The sequence below is a fragment of the Aquarana catesbeiana genome, linkage group LG11, assembly GCF_042186555.1.
Source record: "Aquarana catesbeiana isolate 2022-GZ linkage group LG11, ASM4218655v1, whole genome shotgun sequence".
NCBI classification, from domain to species: Eukaryota; Metazoa; Chordata; class Amphibia; order Anura; family Ranidae; genus Aquarana; species Aquarana catesbeiana.
This window is the reverse complement of record NC_133334.1, coordinates 179,621,207-179,647,590: the sequence shown is the minus strand read 5'-3', so window position 1 is coordinate 179,647,590 and position 26,384 is coordinate 179,621,207. Positions and strand designations below refer to the sequence as shown.

The 26,384-nt window shown below is 46.1% G+C and overlaps 1 protein-coding gene across 28 annotated transcripts in view; it reads right to left on the bottom strand.

Moving 5' to 3' along the window:
• The window catches only part of NRXN2 (neurexin 2), a 3,426,600-nt gene that overhangs the window by 3,305,225 nt on the left and 94,991 nt on the right, over positions 1–26,384 (bottom strand). The window contains exon 2 of one of the 28 annotated variants that reach the window (XM_073605076.1): positions 7,840–7,997. The exons of the other annotated variants lie outside the window; for them this stretch is intronic. The gene's annotated coding sequence lies outside the window, so the exon portion shown is untranslated. The remainder of the gene's footprint in view (positions 1–7,839; positions 7,998–26,384) is intronic. 28 annotated transcript variants of the gene reach the window in all.

Here is a 26,384-nt window from a genome sequence, read left to right as displayed (position 1 = left end):
ATTGGCCAAAGCCAGGGTGGCTTTGGCCAATTATGGCTCAGGGGGTTTAGAACACGCCCCACACTATATAAGGCCGCCTGCACGGCGGCCCTGTGTAGTGTGTGTTCCGGCGTTGAAAGAGAGATAGATAGAGAGAGAGACAGTGTCATTTCATTTGAGTTAGATAGATTAGGCAGGACAATCAGTGAGTTAGCTGCACTTACAGTGTATTGTGTATATATATGCATCCCAGGTGTTGCATATATATATATATATATATATATATATATATATATACACTGTATTCAGTTTAGCTAGATCCGTTCCTGTTATCTTCTTACTGACAGGCAGGCTTGTCTTGTTACAGTATTTACAGCTACCTGAAGAAAATTGCTGGTGTTCTTTTGATCCTATTAGTACCACAGTCAGGCAGCTAGACTATTTACAGTTAGTGCAGTGCGTCCTGCTCAGTGTTCAGCTAAAACTACAAGTTAGTGTGGTACGTTCTCCTCACAGTGTTCAGCTAAAACTACAAGTTAGTGCAGTGCGTCCTGCACAGTGTTCAGCTAAAACTACAAGTTAGTGTGGTGCGTCCTCCTCACAGTGTTCAGCTAAAACTACAAGTTAGTGCAGTGCGTCCTGTTCACAGTGTTCAGCTAAAACTACAAGTTAGTGTGGTGCGTCCTCCTCACAGTGTTCAGCTAAAACTATAAGTTAGTGCAGTGCGTCCTGCTCACAGTGTTCAGCTAAAACTACAAGTTAGTGTAGTGATACCTCTGCACAGTGTTCATCTAAAGCTACAAGTTAGTGCAGTGCGTCCTGCTCACAGTGTTCAGCTAAAACTACAAGTTAGTGTAGTGAGACCTCTGCACAGTGTTCATCTAAAGCTACAAGTTAGTGCAGTGTGTCCTGCTCACAGTGTTCAGCTAAAATTACAAGTTAGTGTAGTGCGTCCTGCTCACAGTGTTCAGCTAAAACTACAAGTTAGTGTGGTGCGTCCCCCTCACGGTGTTCAGCTAAACCTACAAGTTATTTTTTTGCGAGCTCTGAACAGTGTTCAGCTAAAGCTACCTGTAGAAGGTTGGTGGTGTTCTCATACTACAGGCAGGCTGTTGATTTTGCTAGCTGCAGTATCAGTATATATATATATATATATATATATATATATATATATATATATATATATATATATATATATATCCCAGCTTAGTGCAGCTACAGGCCATTAGTATGTCTGGAAGGCCAGGAAGGAGAGGCAGACAATCACAAGCCAAACTACAAGTTAGTGCAGTGCGTCCTGTTCACAGTGTTCAGCTAAAACTACAAGTTAGTGTGGTGCGTCCTCCTCACAGTTTTCAGCTAAAGCTACAAGTTAGTGCAGTGCATCCTGCTCACAGTGTTCAGCTAAAACTACAAGTTAGTGTAGTGAGAACTCTGCACAGTGTTCATCTAAAGCTACAAGTTAGTGCAGTGCATCCTCCTCACAGTGTTCAGCTAAACCTACAAGTAATTTTTTTGCGAGCTCTGCACAGTGTTCATCTAAAGCTACAAGTTAGTGCAGTGCGTCCTGCTCAGTGTTCAGCTAAAACTACAAGTTAGTGTGGTGCGTCCTCCTCACAGTGTTCAGCTAAAACTACAAGTTAGTGCAGTGCGTCCTGCTCACAGTGTTCAGCTAAAACTACAAGTAAGTGTGGTGCGTCCTCCTCACAGTGTTCAGCTAAAACTACAAGTTAGTGCAGTGCGTCCTGCTCACAGTGTTCAGCTAAAACTACAAGTTAGTGTAGTGAGACCTATGCACAGTGTTCATCTAAAGCTACAAGTTAGTGCAGTGCATCCTGCTCACAGTGTTCAGCTAAAACTACAAGTTAGTGTAGTGAGACCTCTGCACAGTGTTCATTTAAAGCTACAAGTTAGTGCAGTGCGTCCTCCTCACAGTGTTCAGCTAAACCTACAAGTTATTTTTTTGCGAGCTCTGCACAGTGTTCATCTAAAGCTACAAGTTAGTGCAGTGCGTCCTGCTCACAGTGTTCAGCTAAAACTACAAGTTAGTGTGGTGCGTCCCCCTCACGGTGTTCAGCTAAACCTACAAGTTATTTTTTTGCGAGCTCTGAACAGTGTTCAGCTAAAGCTACCTGTAGAAGGTTGGTGGTGTTCTCATACTACAGGCAGGCTGTTGATTTTGCTAGCTGCAGTATCAGTATATATATATATATATATATATATATATATATATATATATATCCCAGCTTAGTGCAGCTACAGGCCATTAGTATGTCTGGAAGGCCAGGAAGGAGAGGCAGACAATCACAAGCCAATAAGAGAGGGCAGGCAGGCTCTGTGTCTAGTGCTGGTCGTGGAGACGGTGCGTCCTCATCAGCACGTGGCCGTGGGACACACTTGGCCTTTTTTTTGGCAGCTGGCCATGTTGAGCCGCAACATGCAGAAGACTTGGTCGAGTGGATGACCAAGCCGTTCTCATCCTCCTCATCCTCCTCATCCTCTCTCACCCATGCTCAGGGTACTTTGTCTGACAAAGCAGCGGCCTCTTCCCTCGGCTCAATGTCATCAGTGACTCCTTCCCTAGCCCCACCATGTCCTCCCGAGGAGTCCCTCGAACTGTTTGACCACAGTGTTGGGTACATGCTCCAGGAGGATGCCCAGCGTTTGGAAGGCTCTGATGATGATACTGAGCTTGATGGAGGCAGTAACATGAGTACGGACAGAGGGGGTGCCCAAGAAGGACAGCAATCTGGCAGTCATGCTCCCCCTGCTGCAGCATACTGCCAGTGCTCCAGTGATGAGGAGGGAGGGGATGATGAGGTCACTGACTCAACGTGGGTGCCTGATAGGAGAGAGGAGGAGGAGAAGGAGGCACATCACCAACGAGGCAGGATGCCCTCCAGGGGCCAGCCTAAGGGCAGCACATTGACTGCAACACACCCCAAAGCTCCACATGTGCAGGGCGCTGCAGTCTCTGCGCATTATTCAAAAAGTTCTTCGGTGTGGGCCTTTTTTGAGACGAGTGCATCAGATCGCACCGCTGCTATTTGCAACATATGACTCAAGCGTGGCCAAAACATCTCCCGCTTGGGTACCACATGCTTGACCATACATATGTTGACCTGCCATGCAGTTCGTTGGCAAGCGTATCTAAAAGACCCACACCAAAGAACAAAGAGGACTCTCCTTGCTCCTCATCAGCTGAGATCTCCAACCCCACTATACCTTCAGTCCACACTGAGACCTGCACTGAGAGGAATGAAGGTGTAGAATTAGGTGTGTCACAGCCAAGTACTTGTGGGCAATCTGCTTTCGGTACACCGACGTCAGATTGTACCAGGCAAATTTTCCTGCCCCAGCTGCTGCACCGCCGAAAGAAGTTCGCTCCCAGCCATCCACATGCCCAGCGGTTGAATGCTAGCTTGGCAAAATTGCTAGCACTTCAACTGCTGCCTTTTCAGTTGGTAGACTCTGCCCCCTTCTGTGAGTTTGTGGAATGTGCGGTTCCTCAGTGGCAGGTACCCAAACGCCACTTTTTCTCATGGAAGGCAATTCCGGGTCTCTACCGGCATGTGGAAGGCAATGTCCATGCCTCGCTGGACAGGGCGGTCAGCGGTAAGGTGCATATTACCGCTGACTCATGGTCCAGCAGGCATGGACATGGACGTTACCTAAGTTTCACCGCGCATTGGGTGACTCTGCTGGCAGCTGGGAAGGATGCAGGACAAGGTGCAGTAGTGTTGGAGGTTGTTCCGCCACCACGCCTCCAAAATGCCACTACTAATGATTGTGACACACCTCTCTCCTCCACCCCCTCCTCTTCTTCTTCCTCCATGGCCTCTTCCTGTGCTTTGTCCTTGGAACCAGCGGTGCTCTGTAGCCGTTCAAGGGGCTATGCAAGTATGCAGGCCAAAGGATGCCATGCGGTGCTTGAGCTGGTGTGCTTGGGGGACAGGAGCCACACTGGGGCAGAGGTTCTGTCAGCTCTGCAGGGGCAGGTTCAGAGGTGGTTGACGCCACGCCAACTTAAGGCAGGAATGGTGGTTTGCGACAATGGCACCAACCTCCTCTCTGCCCTCCGACAGGGACAAATGACTCATGTGCCCTGTTTGGCTCACGTCCTTAACTTGGTGGTGCAGCGGTTCTTGGGCAGGTACCCGGGCTTACAGGATGTCCTGAGGCAGGCCAGGAAAGTCTGTGTGCATTTCCACCAGTCATATAATGCCAGTGCTCGGCTGGTGGACCTCCAAAAGGAGTTTAACCTGCCCAAGAACCGCCTAATCTGTGACATGCCCACCAGGTGGAACTCAACGTTGGCCATGCTGCAGCGGCTACACACGCAGCAGAGGGCCATCAATGATTACCTGTGCGACTATGGCACCAGGACAGGGTCAGGGGAGCTTGGTTTTTTTTCCCCACGCCAGTGGGCCATGATCAGGGATGCATGCACTGTCCTGTCACCATTTGAGGAGGCCACGAGGATGGTGAGCAGTGACAGTGCATGCATCAGTGACACTGTCCCCCTTGTCCACCTGTTGGAGCACACGCTGCGTGGAATAATGGACAGGGCACTTGAGGCAGAACAGAGGCAGGAAGAGGAGGACTTCCTTAGCTCTCAAGGCCCCCTTTATCCAGACAGTGTTCCTGCGTGCCCGCCGATCACACAGGAAGAGGACGAGGAGGAGGAGGAGGAAGATTGTGTCAGTATGGAGGTGGAGCCTGGCACTCAGTATCAGCAGCAATTATTAAGGGATCAGTCCCAAGAAACACATGGACTTGTACGTGGCTGGGAGGAGGTGGCTGCGGACCATGTCGTCCTTAGTGACCCAGAGGACTCCGGACCGAATGCCTCAGCAAACCTACGCTGCATGGCCTCCCTGATCCTGCAAAGCCTGCATAAGGATCCTCGTATTCGTGGTATCAAGCAGAAGGACCAATACTGGCTGGCAACCCTCCTTGATCCACGTTACAAGGGTAAGGTTGCAGACCTTATCTTGCCATCGCAGAGGGAGCAGAAGATGAAACATCTTTGGGAGGCCTTGCAGAAAGGTCTGTGCAATGCGTTCCCAGAGACTGAGAGGTTACAAACTCCTGTTTCTGGACAACGTGTTGCTGAGGCTTCGGTCAGTCAAAGAAGGAGCAGTGGAGAAGGTGGCCGTCTGACTGATGCATTCAGACAATTTTTTGGTCTGCAGCCCCAAGGTATGATCAGTTCCAGCAACCATCACCAACGTCTGTTTTACATGGTGCAGGAATACCTGGGGGCAAGATCTGACTTGGACACCTTTCCCACCAAAAATCCTCTGGGTTACTGGGTCTTGAGGATGGATCACTGGCCAGAGCTTGCACAGTATGCAATTGAGCTACTGGCCTGTCCTGCATCCAGCGTTCTTTCTGAACGCACATTCAGTGCTGCTGGAGGCTTTGTAACCGATCACAGGGTGCGTCTGTCCACCGACTCGGTCGATCGACTGACCTTTATAAAAATTAATCAGTCTTGGATCACCACAAGCTACCAAACACCTGATGCTGATGTAACCGAATATTTTTTTTCAGATCCCTTCAAAGACTGCCTATGCTGATGCTGAGTGACTATCCCTGAGTAATTATCCTCTTCCTCAATGATCACGCTGATAGCTTGTAAGAACATTTTTGGTTCTGGGCGCCACCACCAGTGCCTAAGGCCCAATTTTTCAGCCCCTGTTTAACAGGAGCGTGTAATTACAATTTTTGATGCAATACTTTGCAGCAGGGCTCGTTTCTGCGTTCCAACTAGAGTATCTGTGAGGGGTTGCAGTGTTGTGGCACCAGCACCAGTGCCTAAGCCCCAATTTTTCAGCCCCAGTTTAACAGGGGCGTGTAATTACAATTTTTGATGCAATACTTTGCAGCAGGGCTCGTTTCTGCGTTCCAACTAGAGTATTTGTGAGTGGTTGCAGTGTTGTGGCACCAGCACCAGTGCCTAAGGCCCAATTTTTCAGCCCCTGTTTAACAGGGGCGTGTAATTACAATTTTTGATGCAATACTTTGCAGCAGGGCTCGTTCCTGTGTTCCAACTAGAGTGTCTGTGAGGACTTACAGTGTTGTGGCACCAGCACCACCACCACCACCAAAGGCCCAATTTTTCTGCCCTTGTTCAACAGCGGCATGTAATTACAATTCTTGATCTAATATTTCACAGCAGGGCCCATTTCTGCGCCCACCAAGAGCGAGTGAGGACTTACAGTGTTGTGGCACCAGCACCACCACCAGCACCAAAGGCCCAATTTTTCTGCCCCTGCTCAACAGGGGCATGTAATTACAATTCTTGATCTAATATTTCACAGCAGGGACCTGTGAGGGCTTACAGTGTTGTGGCCACAACAACATCTAAAGCCCAAATTTCTGCTGAGTATATAGGGCAGGCCCCTACTTTCAAACATCTAACTTACAGACGACTCCTACTTGCAAACGGAAGGAGACAACAGGAAGTGAGATGAAATCTACCCCTAGGAAGGGAAATTCTCTCCTGTAAGAGTTAATATGGGAAAAACATTTCTCCTTTCCACTGATGCTTTCCAATCCTTGTTCCACAAAAAACCCCAAATTTTCAAAAAACATTTGTCATTGGGACAAAAGGTGAGGTGAAATCTTCTGAAGAGGAGGACAGACAGCAAAACAAATGTCACAGGGGTGATAACCCTTCCCTATGTTTTCCAAAAAGCTTAAAAAAGATTTTTTGGCTGGAGCTAAACACGTTAAAAATGTACCAGTTCAAAATTTCAAACAGATTCTACTTAACAACAAACCTACAGTCCCTGTCTTGTTTGCACCGCCTGTATACTGCTGTTCAGAGTATATAGGGCCTGGTGGCCCCACACCTTTCCTTATTTTAATTTGGGTGCGGGGTTCCCCTTAATATCCATACAAGACCCAAAGGGCCTGGTAATGGACTGGGGGGTATCCATGCCGTTTGTCTCACTGATTTTCATCCATATTGCCAGGACCCGACATTACATTAAACCCGCAAGCAGTTTTAAATGAGATTTTTTCCTTTAAAAATGACATTTTGTGCAGGGACTGTTCTAAACACAGGAAACACGCGTCACTTTACAGGCATACTATAGACACACCCCAGGTACGATATTTAAAGGAATATTTCACTTTTTTTTTTTTTTTACTTTAAGGATCATTAAAATCACTAACGGCCATTTTTAAAAGTTTTTTTGCATTGATACATGTCCCCTGGAGCAGGTCCCGGGTCCCCAAACCCTTTTTAGGACAATACCATGCAAATTAGCCTTTAAAATGAGCACTTTTGATGTCGAACGTTCGAGTCCCATAGACGTTAATGGGGTTCTAACATTCGTGCAAATTTACGGTCCGTTCGCAGGTTCTGGTGCGAACCGAACCGGGGGGTGTTCGGCTCATCCCTAGTACTGACTATCAACTTCCTTATTTTAGTCCGGTCGTACGTCATCACGTACAAATCCGTCGGACTTTGGTGTGATCGTGTGTGTCCATTCGTTTGAAAGTCCTGCGGACGTACGCTGCAAAGTCTGTCGGAAAGACTGTCGGATCTAGTCCGTCGAAAAGTCCGCTCGTGTGTACGCGGCATAAGGGTAATAATCAATTGGCTAAGATTTCGGCAAAGAGCTTGAGGTCTACGTTCAGTAAGGAAATAGGGTGGTAGTTAGTGACTAGGATGGGGTCTTTGCCTGGTTTAGGGATCACAGTTATGTGGGCGGCCAAAAGGTCTCGGGGGGAAGGCATGTCAGACAAGAGTAAGTTGAAAGCTTTTAAGAAGTGTGGTTTCAGCGTTTCAGTAAAGGTTTTATAATATCCAGCCGTCAGGCCATCTGGGCATGGGCTCTTTCCTACCTTAAGCTGTTTGAGTGCGAAGTCAACTTCTACAGAAGAAAGAGGGAGTTCCAGCCCTTTCGCTTCTGTATCAGATAGTTGTTTAGGGCTATATTTTTGTAAGAAATCCTTAATCAGTTTGTTCCTGGTAGTGTTGTGAGTCTGTGGATCTTCAGGACCTAGATTATAGAGACGTGATTACAAAGCCATCTTGTTGGTTTCGCTAGTAAAATACTCTATCATTAAATTCAATTATATACAGTTATATTTTTATATGATACTCATGTACAAATGTTAGTATGATTGTACAAATGCTATATTTTAACATCAATAAAAGCTTATTGTTTAAAAAATTGGGTTGCTCCAGTGGTGGCAGTGGATCTGAGAGACTTTTAGGTCTATGATTTGAGGTACCTTTAAGGCTTATGCTCGTGGCCAGGACCAGTCTATTATAGGTAGTGTCTGAAAAGAATACTGTCTCTCCCTAGTAGAAGCTGGGGCTAAGGTTCAGGCATTGGAATCTCAATATGTTGCCACTAGGGATGAGCTTCAAGTTCAAAATCACCTGTTTTGGTTGTTCGTCGAATTGCGAACGTTATGGGCCATTCGTGCCAAATTCGAGTGGCGCATCACGGCCCATAATTCACTGCGGCATCGCAGTGCATTGCTGGCTGATGATTGGCCAAGCATGCACTATGACCCGCATGCTTGGCCAATCACAGCGAAGTCTGTACAGAGAGCCATAATTGGCCAAAGCCAGGGTGGCTTTGGCCAATTATGGCTCAGGGAGTTTAGTACACGCCCCACACTATATAAGGCCGCCTGCATGGCGGCCTTGTGTAGTGTGTTGCGGCGGCGGAGAGAGATAGACAGAGAGACAGTGTCATTTGATTTAAGTTAAATAGAGTAGGCAGGCGAGTCAGTTAGCTGCACTTACAGTGTATTGTGTATATATATGCATCCTAGGTGTTGTGTGTGTGTATATATATATATATATATATATTGTATTCCGTTTAGCTAGATCCATTCCTGTTATTCTCTTCCTAATATACTGACAGACAGGCAGGTTTTTACAGTATTTACAGTTACTGTACTGTGTCCTTTGCAGAGTGTGCACCTAAAGCTACCTGAAGACAATTGCTGGTGTTCTGATCCTATTAATACCACAGGCAGGCAGCTGCAGTATTTACAGTTAGTGTACTGTGTTCTCTGCACAGTGTGCACCTAAAGCTACTTGAAGACAATTGCTGGTGTTCTTCTGATCCTACTAATACCACAGGCAGGCAGCTGCAGTATTTACAGTTAGTGTACTGTGTCCTTTCCATAGTGTGCACCTAAAGCTACCTGAAGACAATTGCTGGTGTTCTTCTGATCCTGTTAATACCACAGGCAGGCAGCTGCAGTATTTACAGTTAGTGTACTGTGCTCTCTTCACAGTGTGTACCTAAAGCTACCTGAAGACAATTGCTGGTGTTCTGATCCTATTAATACCACAGGCAGGCAGCTGCAGTATTTACAGTTAGTGTACTGTGTCCTCTGCACAGTGTGCACCTAAAGCTACCTGAAGACAATTGCTGGTGTTCTCATACTAATAATACTACAGGCAGGCAGTTGATTTTGCTAGCTGCAGTATAATCAGTATATATATATATATATATATATATATATATATATATATATATATATATATATATACATCCCAGCTTTGTGCAGCTACATCACACTGCAGGCCATTAGTATGTCTGGAAGGCCAACAAGGAGAGGCAGACAGTCACAAGCCAATAAAAGAGGGTAAGCAGGCTCTGTGTCTAGAGGCAACAGTGCTGGTCATGGACACGATGCATCCTCATCTGCACGTGGCTGTGGGACACGCTTGGCCTTTTTTTCGGCAGCTGGCCGTGTTGAGCTGCAACATGCTGAAGACTTGGTAGAGTGGATGACCAAGCCGTCCTCATCCTCCTCATCCTCTCTCACCCAGGTTCAGGGTACTTTGTCTGGCAAAGCAGCTGCCAACGCGGCCTCTTCCCCCAGCTCAATGGCATCAGTCACTCCTTCCCTAGCCCTACCATGTGCTCCTGAGGAGTCCCCCAAACTGTTTGACCACAGTGTTGGGTACATGCTCCAGGAGGATGCCCAGCGTTTTGAAGGCTCCGATGATGGTACCCAGCTAGAGGAAGGCAGTAACGTGAGCCCAGAGAGAGGGGGTGTACAAGAAGGACAGCAATCTGGCAGTCATGTTCTCCCAGCTGCAGCATACTGCCAGGTTTGCTCCAGTGATGAGGAGGGAGGGGATGATTAGGAAGTGACTGACTCCACGTGGGTTCCTGTTAGGAGAGAGGAGGAGGAGACACATCTCCAATGAGGCAGTATGCCCTCCAGTGGCCAGCTTTATGGCAGCACACCGACTGCATCACACCGCAGAGCTCTGCATGTGCAGGACGCTGCTGTCTCTGCGCGTTATTCTTTGGTGTGGGCCTTTTTTGAGACGAGTGCATCAGATCGCACAGCTGCTATTTGCAACATATGTCTCAAGCGTATCTCGCGTGGCCAAAACATCACCCGCTTGGGCACCATATGTTTGACCAGACATATGTCGACCTGCCATGCAGTTCGTTGGCAAGCGTACCTAAAAGACCCACACCAAAGAACAAAGCGGACCTCTCCTTGCTCCTCATCAGCTGGGATCTCTAACCCCACTATACCTTCAGTCCTCTCTGAAACCTGCACTGAGAGGAATGAAGGTGTAGAATTAGGTCACAGCCAAGTACTTGTGGGCAATCTGCTATCGGTACACCAACATCAGATTGTACCAGGTAAATTTCCCTGCCCCAGCTGCTGCACCGCCAAAAAAAGTTCACTCCCAGCCATCCACATGCCCTGCGATTGAATGCTAGCTTGGCTAAATTGCTAGCACTTCAACTGCTGCCTTTTCAGTTGGTAGACTCTGCCCCCTTCCGTGAGTTTGTGGAATGTGCGGTTCCTCAGTGGCAGGTTCCCAAACACCACTTTTTGTCACAGAAGGCGATTCCGGCTCTCTACCGGCATGTGGAAGGCAATGTCTTGGCCTCGCTGGACAAGGCGGTGCATATTACCGCTGCCTCATGGTCCAGCAGGCATGGACAGGGATGTTACCTATCTTTCACCGCACACTGGGTGACTCTTCTGGCAGCTGGGAAGGATGCAGGGCAGGGTGCAGTAGTGTTGGAGGTTGTTCCACCACTACGCCTCCAAAATTCTACTAGTGGTGATTCTGCCACACCTCTCTCCTTGGTGGTGCAGCAGTTCTTGGGCAGGTACCCGGGCTTACAGGATGTCCTGAGGCAGGCCAGGAAAGTGTGTGTGCATTTCCGCCAGTCATATAATACCAGTGCTCAGCTGGCTGACCTCCAAAAGGAATTTAACCTGCCCAAGAACCGCCTAATCTGTGACATGCCCACCAGGTGGAACTCAATGTTGGTCATGCTGCAGCAGCTGCACACGCAGCAGAGGGCCATCAATGAGTACCTATGCGACTATGGCACCAGGACAGGGTCAGGGGAGCTTTTTTTTTCTCCACGCCAGTGGGCCATGATCAGGGATGCATGCACTGTCCTGTCAGCATTTGAGGATGCCACGAGGGTGGTGAGCAGTGACAGTGCATGCATCAGTGACACTGTCTCTCTTTTCCACCTGTTGGAGCACACGCTGCGTGGAATAATGGACAGGGCACTTGAGGCAGAACAGAGGGAGGAAGAGGAGAACTTCCTTACCTCTCAACGCCCCCTTTTTTCAGACAGTGTTCCTGCGTGCCCGCCGATCACATAGGAAGAGGACGAGGGGGAGGAGGAGGAGGATTGTGTCAGCATGGAGGTGGAGCCTGACACTCAGCATCAGCAGCAGTCTTCAAGGGATCATTTACAGTCCCAAGAAACCCATGGACTTGTACGTGGCTGGGAGGAGGTGGCTGCGGATCATGTCGTCCTTAGTGACCCAGAGGACTCCGGACCGAATGCCGCAGCAAACCTACGCTGCATGGCCTCCCTGATCTTGCAAAGCCTGCGGAAGGATCTTCGTATTCGTGGTATCAAGGAGAGGGATCATTACTGGCTGGCAACCCACCTTGATCCACGTTACAAGGGTAAGGATGTGGACTTTATCTTGCCGTCACAGAGGGAGCAGAGGATGAAATATCTTCGGGAGGCCTTGCAGAAAGGTCTGTGCAATGCGTTCCCAGAGACTGAGAGGTTACAAATTCCTGTTTCTAGACAACGTGTTGCTGAGGCTTCGGACAGTAAAAGGGGGTGCAGGGGAGAAGGTGGCTGTCTGACCGATGCATTCAGACAATTTTTTAGTCCGCAGCCTCAAGGTATGATCAGTTCCAGCAACCATCGCCAGCGTCTGTTTTACATGGTGCAGGAATACCTAGGGGCAAGATCTGACTTGGACACCTTTCCCACTGAAAATCCTCAGGGTTACTGGGTCTTGAGGATGGATCACTGGCCAGAGCTTGCACAGTATGCAATTGAGCTACTGGCCTGTCCTGCATCCAGCGTTCTTTCGGAATGCACATTCAGTACTGCTGGAAGCTTTGTAACCGATCACAGGGTGCACCTGTCCACTGACTCGGTCGATCGACTGACCTTCATAAAAATGAATCAGTCTTGGATTACCACCAGCTACCAAGCACCTGATGCTGATGTAACCGAATAATTTTTTTTGAACTGTCAGATGCCTTCAAGATTGCCTATGCTGATGCTGAGTGACTATCCTGTTATGCTGAGTGACTATCCTCTTCCTACTCAATGATCATGCTGATAGCTTGTAAGAACATTTTTGGTTCTGGGCGCCGCCACCAGTGGCTGAGGCCCAATTTTTCAGCCACTGTTTAACAGGGGCGTGTAATTACAATTTTTGATACAATACTTTGCAGCAGGGCTCATTCCTGCGCTCCAACTAGAGTATCTGTGAGGGGTTGCAGTGTTGTGGGACCAGAACCAGTGCCTAAGGCCCAATTTTTCAGCCCCTGTTTAACAAGGGCGTGTAATTACAATTTTTGATGCAATAATTTACAGCAGGGCTCATTCCTGCACTCCAACTAGAGTATCTGTAAGGGGTGACAGTGTTGTGGCACCAGTGCCTAAGGCCCAATTTTTCTGCCCCTGTTCAACAGGGACATGTAATTACAATTCTTGATCTAATATTTCACAGCAGGGCCCATTCCTGCGCCCACCAAGAGTAACTGTGAGGGCTTACAGTGTTGTGGCAACACCACCACCAAAGGCCAAATTTTTCTGCCCCTGTTCAACAGGTGCATGTAATTACAATTCTTGATATAATATCTCACAGCAGGGCCCGTTCCAGCACCCACCAAGATTAACTGTGAGAACTTACAGTGTTGTGGCACCAGCACCACCACCAAAGGCCCAATTTTTCTACCACTGTTCAACAATGGCATGTAATTACACTTCTTGATATAATAGTTCACAGCAGGATGTGTGTTCCAGTGCCAACCAAGAGTAACTGTGAGGGCTTACAGTGTTGTGGCAACACCAACACCTAAGGCCCAAATTTCTGCAGAGTATATAGGGTAGGCCCCTACTTTCAAACACCCAACTTACAAATGACTCCTACTTGCAAACAGAAGGAGACAATAGAAAGTGAGATGAAATCTACCCCTAGGAAGGGAAATTCTCTCCTGTAAGAGTTAATATGGGAAAAACATGTCTCCTCTCCACTGATGCTTTATCACCAATCCTTTTTTCACTAAAAAACGCAAATTTTCAAAAAACATTTGTCATTGGGACAGAAAGTGAGGTGAAATCTTCTGAAGAGGTGCACAGACAGCAAAACAAATGTTATAGGGGTGATAACCCTTCCCTATGTTTTCCAAAAAGCTTAAAAATAGATTTTTTGGCTGGAGCTACACTTTAAAAATGTACCAGTTCAAAATTACAAACAGATTCTACTAAACAACAAACCTACAGTCCCTGTCTTGTTTGCACCGCCTGTATACTGCTGTTCAGAGTATATAGGGCCTGGAGGCCCTACGACTTTCTTTTTTTAATTTGGGTGCGGGGTTCCCCTTAATATCCATGCAAGACCCAAAGGGGCTGGTAATGGGCTGGGGGGGTACCCATGCCATTTTTCTCAATGATTTTCATCCATGTTGCCGGGACCAGACATTACATTAAAGCTGCAAGCAGTTTTAAACTTTTTTCCTTTTGAAATGTAAATTTGTGCAGGGACAGTTCTAAACACGGCAAACACATGCCACTTCAAAGGCATACTATAGATACCCTCCAGGTATGATATTTAAAGGAATATTTCACTTTTTTTTTCACTTTAAGCATCACTAAAATCACTGCTCCCGAACAAACGGCTGTTTTTGAAACTTTTTTGCATTGAAACATGTTCCCTGGGGCAGGACCCTGATCCCCAAACCCTTTTTAGGACAATAACTTGCATATTAGCCTTTAAAATTAGCACTTTTGATTTTGAACGTTCGAGTCCCATAGACTTTAATGGGGTTCTAAAGTTCGCACAAACTTTCGGTCCGTTCGCAGGTTCTGGTGCGAACCAAACCGGGGGTGTTTGGCTCATCTCTAGTTGCCACTAGGGATGAGTGGGTTTACAGAGACATGCAAAAAAAGTATAGAGAGATAACGCTGATGTGAGTAACCTCCTGTTGGAAGCTTGTACTATCCTAAGAAAGAACGGGTAGACTCTTTTCCTGGCTTGCTAATGAGCGCACTACAAAATCCCACATAGTTAACATTAGAGATGGTGAGGGAACTCTGTTCTCTGACCCGACTCAGATCAATGAGCGGTTTGCACATGGGCCATGGGCTCCCTTATTGTTCAAAGTCTGTGAAAGGACCCGCAAATTCGTGGCATCAAGGATAAGGATCACTTGACCACTGTTACAAGGGGAAAGTCTCGGAACTCATCCTGCCCTCACAGAGGGAGCAGAGGGTGAAATTTCTTGAGGACACCTTAAAGAGGAGTTTATGTAATGCCTTACCAGACTCTGGTAGGTTACAAAAAGGAATCCAAGTATTTCTACCAGGATTCAAAAGGTGGCTATTTCCACAACAGAAAGTCAAGGTCAGAATTTGGTTCTGATAAAATTAAAAAATTTATTAATGCCAGTATGGGCACAAGCTACATGGATTTAAAGTGCAACTGCCTGGTATAAAAACACACACAACTTCATACATCATACTTTTCAAGGTTTCCTCCAATAGGAGAGATCACCCAAAAAGAAGATGATGCTTGGAGACACAAAAAAAGGCAAGAAAAACACATATACAAAAAAATACACACAAATAGACAAAAAAAAAAAAAAAAAAACATCATCTGGGGCAAAAAGTATATGGAAGTCATTATAGCCATCATCAGCCGTCTGCTGTATATTTGATGCATTATAGTTGCATTTTCTGTCACGGGACATTACTTTTCATACTCTATATAAAGTGATTTTGTCAACCAGCTGCTGCACCCCTATTTACCACGTCATTTTGATTACATTTAGAAGGGCATCTTTCAATGATCAACAGTCTGCTAGTAGGGACAATTAATGTTCTTGGTCAAAATGCAACAACAATCACCTGGGAGTGTAATGTTTGGCAACTCAAGGACATTCTCCTTTCGTGATTAAATCAGCTTTAGTCTCTAACCACAAGTCAGCCAGTGAGATCCATTTTGTAATCTTTATACTGAATTTTTAATTTTTGTTTCAAGGGTTAAAATTTCCTATCCCTTCCCCTGGGGGGCCATTCACAGGGAATCTTTAATATATTTTTCCTTAATGGAATATGGTATCAACCATTCTAATGTGCCCTTTGCACATTGCCCTTTCTGTGTTTTTTTGGGGGTTTTTTTTGTCTATTTGTGTGTATTTTTTTGTATATGTGTTTTTGTTGCCTTTTTGTGTGTCTCCAAGCATCATTTTCTTTTTGGGTGATCTCTCCTATTGGAGGGAACCTTGAAAAGTATGATGTATGAAGTTGTGTGTGTTTTTATACCAGTTGCACTTTAAATCCATGTAGCTTGTGCCCATACTGGCATTAATAAATTTTGTAATTCTATCAGAACCAAATTCTGACCTAGACTTTCTGTTGCGGAGGTAGCCACTTTTTAAATCCTGGTAGAAATACTTGGATTCCTTTTTGTATGCCTAGTTTCTTTAGCTACAGCAACAGTACCACATTTAGGTATAAAATATCAAGGTGTTTACAATTTAATAACCACTGTTGGTTTTTGGTTCAGCGGGATTAGTTTTTTCTTTTTTTGTTGTTCTGGTAGGTTACAGTCTCATGGAAAAGAGGCTTGTGTTGGTCAAAGGAGGAGCAGTGGAGAAGGGGGCCGACTTATTGATGCATTTCAAAAAAATTTTAGTCCTTGGCGTCCAGGGCTGTCAGCTTCAACATCCCATTGGCAGCGTCTGCATCAAATGGTGGAAGATTATCTAGATAGACTCATTGATGCATTTCAAAAAAAAATTTAGTCCTTGGCACCCAGGGCTATCAGCTTCAACATCGCATTGGCAGCGTCTGCATCAAATAGTGGAAGATTATCTAGGGGCGAAAACAGACATGGAGAGCTTTTCAGAAGATTATCCACTAGGTATCTGGGTCATGAGAATAGACCACTGGCCAAAACTTGCCAAGTATACAATTGAGCTGCTGGGCTGCCCTGCATCCAGCGTGCTTTCTGAACAGGCATTCAGTGTTGCCAGAGGCTTTCTGACAGATAAAAGAACACATCTGTCCACAGACTCCGTTGTCTGGCTGACATTTGTCAAAATGAATCAGTCCTGGATTAGCAGCAGCTATCAATCCCCTGATGCTGATGTCACTGATTAAATGTTATTGGAATCTCGAATCTCTGCAAGACTGTCAATGCTGCCTAGCTTTGTGGGTGTTGATTTTATTTTGAAGTTGTTTTTTGGTATAGGTTTCATGGGCACAATTAACACCCAAAGACCAGTTTTTGACAGGGGCATCAAATTAAATTGTTTTACACCAAGGCCAATTCTTACTTTCATCAAGAGTACCTCTAGAAGGTTATGGGTGAAGGCACCAACAACACCCAAAGACCAATTTTTCCACAACTTTTGGAAGGGGAGTCAAATTAAAATTTTTTTACAGCAAGGCCAATTCTTGCTTTCATCTAGAGTACCTCTAAAACGTTACAAGGTGAGGGCATCAACAATACCCAAAGACCCATTTTTCTGCAGCTATGTGACAGTTTTTTACAGCACCTGTTTCTGCGAAAGAGACACCAGACTTTATCTGAAAAAAATTGTTAAAGGGTAACTCCACTTTCGTGGGGAAAAAAAATAGCAAAAAAAGAAAAAATAATACAGCGCATATAATTGCAACACAAGTCATATTGTAATTGAATGTTATTAAAAATTACCTTTCCTTTTAAATCTGCAGCTGCTATAATTTTCTGAAAATGCATTGCAATATGGCTACCTGTAGTTGTTCTGAACACAGAATGTGTACTGGACACACCCCAGAAACATCACTTCCTGCCAGTTTGATTGGCTCACCAATTTTCCCAGAAGTCTGCCTAAGATTCAAGTCAGATTTCAGGCATCCCCTGCAACAAAAAATGTCATTTTTTGAGAGATACTTTCAATAGGAACACGTCTAAAGGGATGCAGGCCCAGCATATTTCCTCATTAGTGTTCTGCAGCTGCACAGCTGACAGATAAATATGAAACCACTCCCATTAGACCCACTTAGCACAGAGGCACAGAGGGATTTCTTCAGAATAACAAAAAGGAATCTGCAACAAAGTTTGTTATAATCCTTGCAATGTACCAGGGTGGATTTGATTTAAATTAAGTTGATTTAAATCATGATTTAAATCACTAGTAAAAGGGCTTGGTTTAAATCAACTTGATTTAAATCATAATTTTTAAAGAGCAACTGTCATCTCTGTCCTGCAACAGCTCCTCCTCTGACCTGCTGTGGACTCACCGACAGTCCCATTCACAATGGGACAGCTGGTGAAACGGGTGGTGGCCCATTCTGTCAGTTTATGGGACTCAACTTGCACACGATGGCCCCTATGCTCCCCCCACTCCCCTCTGGCGCCCCTCTTTAACGATCCTCAATTCTCACTAGGTATGACGCTCGCCCTCTCTCGTTGGTGGATTGACAAGGGATTCTACCGCATAGGACACTATTTTGACCATAGAGGTATACAGCCCTCTTCGTATATTATGCAAGATTTGCAGATGCCCCCCTCTGAGAGTTTCCGCTTACAACAAAATACGGCACTTCCCCCTCGTCCAAACTTCCTTATCAAATGGCTTGGGAGAGGGATCTGGGCATTGCCCTGGAGGTGGAGGACTGGTGATCCTGGACTGCACGCATTCATAAGGGTATAATGAATGTTGCCCTGATTGAAGTAGAATACAAGGTGATTGCACGATGGTACCTTGTACCAGAACACCTCTCCAAAATGTATCCGTATTCTTCCCCCTCCTGCTTTCAGGGCTGTGGACAGGTTGACTCTGCCCTTCATACATGGTGGACTTGTCCTAAGGTCCGTTCTTTGTGGATATGGGTTCATTCCTTAATTCATTCAGTTACTATGGTAAAAATTACTAAAGACCTTCACATAGCCTTGCTTAATAAACCTGTGGAGAATATCCCAAGGTACGCACAGACTCTAATTTATTATATGCTTTTGGCAGCCAAAATAACCATTGCTACTGCTTGGAAAAGTCCAGTGATCAACTTAGCTTTAATGAAGCAAAAAATAACCTGGGTTATACTCCATGAAAAATTGGTCTGCGTCCTATGGGACAAACAACCCCTGTTTGAAAAAGTGTGGACCCCTTGGCTTTCTTACCTGCAGGCACCGAACACTTGGGATTAACAATGGATCAGTGGTGAGTTGGACTCCTGGACTCGTCTAAGTTTTGTATGTAATGTAGGTTTTGCATGTAACGATGTCCCTCAAAAGATTTGTCTCTGCTACACTTGATTTTTCTACATATATATATATATATATATATATATATATATATATATATATATATATATATATATATATATAGAAAGGCCAGTATGGTGGCCTGAATTTTTGGGAGGAGCCCCGGGGGTACTTAACCAGCCTGCTCGCCTGTGGTCTTTGTCAGTTTCCTGTGCACAACACTACGTCACTAGGCCGACTATTCGAAACTCAGTGTCCGTGAGTTCTCATGTTCGTGAGTTCCCGTATTCGTACAAATTCCCTTGTTCGAGATTTTTCGAGGCCCCCATTACCAATTCGCACTTTCGTGCAACGTGTCTGGCTCGGCTGTTGCAGGTAGGGTTTCGGCTGACGTTTTCATTTTTTACGCATAGTTAGATATCATATCACTAAACCATGATATCAGACTTACGAATCACTCGTAAAAACTTCACACGTAACGCATACCACTCGTACTGTCGTGATATTAGTCATTTGGTTATTTTGTACCTCACTCCGAACGCAGGCACCGCTTCGTTCAGGCATGTCTAAAACTGTTTACCATGCTTCACAAGACAAGTCATTGTCACTCGCAAAAAAAAAAATTACAGCGACCCGTGTCATTTCAAAGCTAATTCATTTCACAAACATTTCAAAACATTTCAAACCATTTCGAATCATTTCATTCATTTCAGTCACGTACCGCGCTCCGATTTGAATCCAGCCGCATCCAAGATGCACTGATTCGCTCCAGTGTGCCCCAGTTGCTTACGGCCTCATTTCAGTACATGCTCTAGAGTCAGATTCATTGTCAGTCGCAGGTTACAGCTCACCAATTCGTGTCTCTGTCATGGCCATCATTTCACTTTCACGTATCAAGTTCCGATACATATCCAGTCGCATCAAAAATGCACCGATTCGTCTTGGCGCGCCCCAGGTATTTTAGCCACATTTTGGTACATGCTCCAGAGTCCGAATCGTAGTCAGTCGCAACAGCGGCATGATTAATTTGTGCCTCTGTCATGATAATCAAAACCATTTCTCTGTCACGTACCATGCTCCGATTCGAAACCAGTTGCATCCTGATACACCGATTTGACCCAGTTATTTTGGCCTCATTTCAGTACATGCTACAGAGTCCGGATCGTTGTTAGTCGCAGATGCGGTGCAACCGATCCGCATCTCTGTCATGGGAATTAATTATCATTCATTTCACTCCCACATATCGCACCCCGTTTCAAATCCAATCGCATCCGAGATGCACCGATTCATTCCGGTGTGCCCCAGTTGTTTCGGCCTTATCCAGTACCTGCACCAGAGCTCGGTTCATTGTCAGTAGCGGCACAATCAATTTGCGCCTCTGTCAGGGCAAAACATTTCATTCATTTCATTGTTATGTACTGCGCTCCGATTCGAATCCAGTCGCATCCGTGATGCACCGATTCGTTCCGGTGTGCACCAATGTTTTCTGTTGCCTCATTTCAAAACATGCTCCAGAGTCCGGTTTGCTCTCAGTCGCAGTTGCGACATGACCGAGTCAGGCCTCTGTCATGGCAAGATGTTTTATTTATTTCATGATCAAGGCAAACATTACATTCATTTCATTATCGACAAACTGCACTCTGATTTTGAATCTTGGGCATTCGTGAAACATCGATTTCATCCCGGTAGGCCACAACAGTCTTGGCCTCGTTTCATGCCACGCCCCACAGTTCGATTCGTAGCTTGTCGCAGTCGCGGCATACCGATTCATGCCACCATCAAGGCATACACATTTCACTCATTTATTTTGCCCTATGCACCTGTCGTTTAAGTCACCATACAATTTACTTCTTCAAGTTAGTTAAGCAAATCCTTCCCGAGTTGTCACCTTTTCATTTTCCTCCAGGTCAGTCAAGTTCAGTAGGTCCACCCTGCACCAGGTTGGACGATATCCCCCCAGGTAAAAAAAAACAAAAAAAAACAAAAGAGCATGAGCTGGGTACATATGCCTTTTTAGGGAAAAGAAGCAAACTTGAAATTCATGTCACCCTCAATAGGTTCCAGTCGACCAAAACACGACCCCAAGGACAGGACATCGTATCTAGATAAACCATGTCCCAGGCTGGCAGCGAAGATCTCACGGCCCCTCTGTCACCTTCTCCGGTCTCAGAGAGTGGCAGTGTGCAGTCCCTCAGGGGATGGACCATCCCCAAGTTGACGGCAGAACGAAGACGCAGAGGCGTGCCCTTTCCCACTACAGCCAGGAAGGATGAGCTCTTCAAGCTCCTCTTCCCTCCACCAGCCGCAGCAGGGCCCAGCACCCAGCAGGCGTCCCTCCAGTCAATATCTTCTGGCATTTCACAACTCCACACCATGGTATCATCCTTGTCTACCTCAGTCATGGATGTACAAACCAGAGTAGCACTCCTGGAGGCTCACCCGGCCGCTGCTATTCCTGACCCGACCGCAATCCAGGTTTTGACACCCCTTTCTGCAAGTACCACAGGGGATGGTACAAGGGTGGGTGGAGCCCCATTGTCTACCCCTCCCATTTGGTTCCAGCCAGCATCAGGAAGGACATCCTGGATGGCAAGGACGTCAACCTTGCTTCTCTCATCATTTCCATCCATGATCTGGTGAAAACAAAGCCTACATTTGCAGTGACATGTCAGTGGTCCTTAAGGCCAAAGGCCCCAGGCTCAACCGGAAATTATTGGTCCCAGAATTCACATTGGCCTTCTGCATGCTGAGGGATGTCCTATGTTCAGCCTCTCTCAGCAGGAGCGAAGAGCTGGACTTATACCTCCATACTGTAGTAGACCTGGGCTACAAGTATGGAGGATTTTCTTTTTACGATTATCATCGTTCTTTTTCCGCCAAGGCAGCAGCCAGGCTCACACAATTTGAGAAAACCACAAATTGGAGTTAAATGAATACAAAAAGAAGAGGCTTGACTCCCATGCAAGAAGTATATACCTTGAAAAAACTGTGATTGCAATACAACCCCCAAAAAAGGCTTATACAAAGTATCCCAGACAGAGGGGGACAAAGAAAAGTGGGGCTAACAGAAGGGCAATGCACATGTTAAAACTGTATCAAAAATGAGAATTTTATTGGTATATACAACAAAATGCAGGTAAAAGGGTGGAAACCCAATGCTAGACTATTCCTGGTACAGATTGCCGACTAACCAGATGGGCTAGTCGATCGCAACCACAGAAAAGGGGGAACAAGACAACATGTAACAAGTGTCCTGGGGCTCAGTTTGAATAACCTCTAAATTAGGGTGTCCATCTATCACCTTCAGCCTGCTAGGACTGGACAACATGAAAGTGTAGGCAGATGTAGCAAAGTTCAGTGCTATACAAGTGTGTATCACAGTCAAGCAATGTTGCTGTGAGTTGCCTGAAGTCCGGGATGTCCTGATGTAAGTGTGTTCCCAATAAAAAGTTTGTAGTAGATCTGCTGTTAGTGTACACAGCTAACATGCAAGGATAGTTCAATCATGGAAACAGCCACGATACATTACCGCCCCCGGTTATGGATGAGTGCCGTCTAGTGCTCTGGAAGTGATGCGTTCCTTTATCGTGCTCTGCTTCCACACAGTCCGCAAATCATCCAAGCGGTGTCTCTTGCAGGAGCCCTCTGAGCGAGGTGCAGGTAAGGCTGTTATGTGTAGAGGTTAGACACCAGAGTGATGAGCCAAGTACGTGGACGTGCACGTCCAAATTTTCCCTACATTCATTGCGATCATATGATCATCATCTTCCCTTCAGAGTTACGGGCTCACAGACGCCCATGGGGGATGACGCCATAGCGTGGCGTCCCGGTGGAAGTGATGTCAACGCGTTTTACATATGGAGGTGTGTAGCTTCGTCTGGACAAATTGGAGCCTTATGGACACAGAGCTGTTCTGTCGCCACTTTGCCGGCTTGCGCTCACCACTGTGCGCGATTTGCCAGTCTTCCACCCACACCGCCACCTGGTGCGCCAATGCGACAATCAGACGCCCCTTCGAATTTCCCTCTACCTCCGGTTCAGTTCAGGGCCAGTTGGCCCCTGCACAAACGCCTCAGGTGGACAAATTTGGACGCCCAGTCAGAACCGTGGGAGGAGCAGCTATCTGCAACAATTACAATTACAGATCCTGCAACTTCAGTCAGTGCTGCCTGCTCCACATCTGCACCCTATGCCAGAGGGCGCATCCAAGGAACTTGTGCAAGGTCAAGCAACAGAAGAGGGCATAACTAAGCCGAGTCAATGTCCTGTGGCTAGGGCTCTACCTCACCTCACACCCCACTCCCTCCCTGGCCACTTACCTTATCCAGGGATTCACAGCAGGGTTTCACAACTGCCTCATTTCCCTGCCCCATACTACCTATGAATGCAGGAATCTCCCCTCAGCGGCCACTGATGAGCAGGCCATAGACCAGCTCTTACAGGCAGAAATAGACCGAGACTTCATTATAGGCCCCTTTACTCAGCCCCCTTTCAGTACTTGGAGAGTCAGCCCTATTGGGCTTGTCAAGGGCAAGTTCTCTAATAAACTACGTCTCGTGTACGACCTGTCTGCGCCTCATTCTTCCCACATTTCTAGTCTCAATTCCCTAATCCCCTCCGAAGAGTTCTCCCTAAAGTATTCTTCCGTGGATATGGGAATCCAAGCGATCATCAAAGCAGGTACAGGCACCTGGCTCTCCAAAGCTGACATCTCGGACACCTTCAAGCTCCTGCCTATCCACCCGTCCCTTTGGTGCTGGCATGGCATTAAGTGGAAGGAGGCATACTACTTTGCCACCAAATTGACTTTTGGTTCGAAGAGTAGCCCCTGGCTCTTCGACACATTTGCTCAGTCCCTCGCCTGGATACTGTTGCAAAAAGCTCAGTGTCAAGAGGTCATCCATTAACTGGATGACTTCTTACTAATAGAACCGCCCAGCATGCCCCCAGGAGACCTCAACAAACTGAGAGTCGTATTCGGAAATCTCAATGTTCCCATCGCTGAACATAAAGTCGACGGTCCAGCACACACCATTACCTTTCTCGGAGTCAACTTAGACACCTGCACCATGCAGGCCAGCCTCCCCCTCGACAAACTAACCCGCATTAGGGCGGTCTTCTGAGACTTCACCCACACTAGGGGGTGTACCAAGAAGCAGCTGCAATCTCTCTTAGGAATGCTTAATTTCGCCATGCGAATCATTCCACAGGGTAGCACCTTCGTGTCATGTCTGCTGATATTCCTTTCACAAACACAGAGCCCTGATCAGATCCTCAACCTGGATACCGCAGCAATAGCGGGCCTATCCATGTGGGAGGAATTCCTTTCCTCCTGGAATGGTATATTCCTATTCATACTTATGGTCTTGTCCCTTTCACCCCAGGTAGTGACAGATGCTGCAGCTTCCACAGGCTTTGCGGCAATTTTTGGCCACCAATGGTTTTCAGGACCCTGGCCTTCACAGATACTGTTAATACCTGGCTTCACCAGAACATCCTCCTTCTTCAAGCTCTATCCGATAGTGGCAGCCGCACAGCTCTGGGGTCATCGTTGGACAGTGCAAACTGTGGTCTTCACCACCGACAATCAGGCCACGGCAGATATTATTAACAAAGGCAGGTCCAAATCCCTCTCAGTCATGTCCTTCCTGTACAGACTGGTACAACTGTCTCAGCTGACCCTGGATTAGTACAACACCTACAAGAAGCGACCCAGCTCATCAACTACTCACTGTCCCACAACACACTCAAAGCCTACCAGACAGCTTGGAGTGCGTTCAACAAATTCCTGGCACCCTGCTCCGAGGAAACAACAGACGTCAAGCACGTACTGGCCTTCATCTCATATTGCCATACTCAGCTGGCCTTATCCCATAACACTATTCAGCTATACCTAGCTGGCATAAACCATTTCCTGACTCTACAAGACCCCGCAAAGTCTTCCTTATTTACATCCCACGCTATTCGAGCTATCCTACGCGGCACCCAGAAACACCAACCGGTGGTCAGTGCCAAACGTTTACCCATAACGGGGGCCATCTTTAGGGGTATGTCGACCATCCTGACTACTTCTCCATTTGGTCTTCTCCCCAGCGTGGTCCTACAAGCGGCCATATTCTTGGCCTACTACGGGTTCTTGCGACCTGGCGAGTTCACCTGTAGCAACCCTGCAGGCCAAGTGCTACGCAGATGTCACTTGGTCCACTACCAAGACCACTTCGTCCTCCACCTTTCGGTTTCTAAAACCCAGCAGGCAGGCTCTGGAGTGGACATCCACCTTTACAAAACCAATAATAGCTGGTGTCCAGTGACCGTACTCAATCATCTCCTCTCACTCCTACCTGAACAGCCGGACTCCAGTCCCCTTCTACCGTTTCCAGTCAAACCCTTAAGTTCTTGTCAGTTTGTGAAACACATAAGGATTCTTCTCCGCAACCTTCGTCTCAACCCCAGCCAGTACTCCAGCCACTTCCCTTCCGCATTGGAGCGGCCTTGGCGGGATCCCGCCATGGGGTCCCAGACCACGTCATTAAAAGGCTAGGCAGGTGGAAGTCAGCCTGCTTCGCCCAATACATCCCCAATCCTCAAGTGGAGATGGCACAGGCATTTACCAAATTAGCTCAATGAACAACTGAAAACTAATAAAATACTATACTCCTACCTGAATGTTTTTGCCCCTTATTTTGGTATACCGTCCATCAGACCAAGGCACACTTTCAGGTCCATTTCATGTGGCAAGTCCACACTTCCAGGTCTATTTCATATGGTAAGTCTTATGTTAACTATAAATGTTACCCATGTCCGTATCGGCCATAGGGCTTCAACTATATATATATATATATATATATATATATATATATATATATATATATAATATATTTATTTATTTTTTGGGATACGACAATTAAGTTTAGTGTTGGATGACATAATGGTCACTAAGGTTGAAATAATTTAATTATTATGCGTATAGGTTGGCTAGGTAGATAGGTGGGTGCTTTCCTGCTTGACCCCTCTGCTGAATGCACAAAGTTGGGCTGATGTAAGGCCCAGGGTTCTTTGACCTATTAGTGATAAATAAATGAATATGTTTCTCAGTAATAGTTTTCTTGTAAGTTGACCACGGTGTCACAGTCTCTGATACCCATTGGCGGATCTCCATGGATTCTGGTCCTAATCCCTTAGTTTTAAAAACATGCTATTAATGACTTGTTGACTGTTCATGTTGTCAGAGCCATTTTGCACTCTTTTGTATTAAATTACAATGTTTAACTGTAATTCTGAAAATTGAATTAACAGATTGAAACAGAATAATACGCTGTCAGGTTAGTAAAACGGCGATATCTGAACCGATTCAATCATACAATTTGTAATGTACATAGATTTGTAAAAAAACAGGACAAAGAAATATTCCTGAACTTTGTTTTATTTCATAGTTACTGTGAAATTGTGAGAATGCAGTGCATGTTATCTCAACTTGGATTCATTAATTTAAATGACCAAAAATGTAAATATTGCAGAATATACATGCTACATAACTAGCTCCACTTCATGCTGAATAAACTAAATTATTAATGTATCTTAAATATAAAACTATCTTGAGATAAATTTTTACTCCAAAAGCATTGTTTTAAAAT